The sequence below is a fragment of the Hippoglossus stenolepis genome, chromosome 10 (genome assembly GCF_022539355.2).
Source record: "Hippoglossus stenolepis isolate QCI-W04-F060 chromosome 10, HSTE1.2, whole genome shotgun sequence".
Taxonomy (NCBI): Eukaryota; Metazoa; Chordata; class Actinopteri; order Pleuronectiformes; family Pleuronectidae; genus Hippoglossus; species Hippoglossus stenolepis.
Window position 1 is genome coordinate 26,320,175 of NC_061492.1, and position 1,806 is coordinate 26,321,980.

General features: G+C 43.4%; 2 non-coding genes across 2 annotated transcripts; both read right to left on the reverse strand.

The window, feature by feature from the left end:
* Window positions 1-287: 287 nt before the first annotated feature.
* Window positions 288-445, reverse strand: LOC124853358. The gene has a single exon (XR_007033701.1). It is a non-coding gene; the product is annotated as a U1 spliceosomal RNA (small nuclear RNA).
* Window positions 446-999: 554 nt separating this feature from the next.
* LOC124854382 lies at window positions 1,000-1,159 on the reverse strand. Its single transcript, XR_007034626.1, has one exon. It is a non-coding gene; the product is annotated as a U1 spliceosomal RNA (small nuclear RNA).
* Between the last annotated feature and the right edge of the window lie 647 nt (window positions 1,160-1,806).

Genomic DNA, 1,806 nt, shown 5'->3' on the forward strand with positions numbered 1-1,806 from the left:
TAAGTTGGAAGCAAACACTTCTGTGAAACGACTAGGCTGTACATGACATATAATTACTTTATCAATTTTCTTGTCTCAATCAGCGTACAGGCACTACAAGAATTTCTAGCAAACATTACTCATCAAAACAGCAAACTTGGAACAGGACTGAACCCGTCTATTTGCTGTAAATTGTCCTTCGACCACAATCAGTGAATGTATTGTGGTGGGAGTACAAACAAGCACTACAACATAACCTATAAAATAGGCCCAGTGTCAAGCTCTTATTGCAATTGAACATAATGATCAGGGGAGAGCGCGGACGAGTCCCCACTACCACAAATTATGCAGTCGAGATTCCCACATTTGGGGAATTCGCATCGGTCAGCACAACCCAAGCGCATGGCTGAGCCTCTACCTGGGTGAACCACCTTCATGATCATGGTATCTCCTGCCAGGTAAGTATGAGTTGAAGCATTGGAGACAGGCTCCTGCTTCTTAGACACAGTTGTTTGGCTCACGGTGCCTCCCGCATATTCACAGAATCCAAAGGCCTTCAGTATCACATCATCCTCTTTGGTAAAGGACTTGTTGAAGTGAAGCAAACACTTCTGTGTAAACGACTAGGCTGTACATGACATATAATTACTTTATCAATTTTCTTGTCTCCAACTCCATTTTATTCCCTTGCAAAACATAGTAAACCTCAATGAACAGCAGCCAGGTAAGCTCTGGCCGTTTCTGATAGATCACCGCGAAGCCTGCAGACATAGCGCCTTTGTCTCAGAGACACACAAACTGCTATAAATTCTGAAAATCAGCGTACAGCAAGAATTTCTAGCAAACATTATTATCAAAACAGCAAACTTGGAACAGGAGTGAACCCGCCTATTTGCTGTAAAATTGTCCTTCGACCACAATCAGTGAATGCATTGTGGTGGGAGTTCAAAACATGCACGTACAACAAAACCTATAAAATAGGCCCAGTGTCAAGCTCTTATTGCAATTGAACATAATGATCAGGGGAGAGCGTGACGCAGTCCCCCACTACCACAAATTATGCAGTCGAGATTCCCATATTTGGGGAATTCGATCGGTCAGCACAACCGGAGTGCAATGGCTGAGCCTCGCCCTGGGTGAACCACCTTCATGATCATGGTATCTCCTGCCAGGTAAGTATGAGTTGAAGCATTGGAGACAGGCTCCTGCTTCTTAGACACAGTTGTTTGGCCCACGGTGCCTCCCATGCATATTCACAGAATCCAAATGCCTTCAGTATCACATCATCCTCTTTGGTAAAGGACTTGTTGAAGTGAAGCAAACACTTCTGTGAACCGATCAGGCTGTACATGACATATAATTACTTTATCAATTTTCTTGTCTCCATTCTCTTTTATTCCCTTTGCAAAACACAGTAAACTCAATGAACAGCAGCCAGGTAAGCTCTGGCTGTTTCTGATAGATCACCGCAAAAGCCCAGTGACATAGCGCCTTTGTCTCAGAGACAACACAAACTGCTATAAATTCTGAAAATCAGCGTACAGGCAGTACAAGAATTTCTAGCAAACATTATTTATCAAAACAGCAAACTGGAACAGGAGTGAACCTGCCTCATTTGCTGTAAATTTGTCCTTCACCACAATCAGTGAATGCATTGTGGTGGAGTTCAAAACATGCACGACAACAAAACCTATAAAATAGGATCCAGTGTCAAGCTCTTATTGCAATTGAACATAATGATCAGGGAGAGCGCGGACGCAGTCCCCACTACCATAAATTATGCAGTCAGATTGCCACATTTGGGAATTCGGACGGTCAGCACAACCG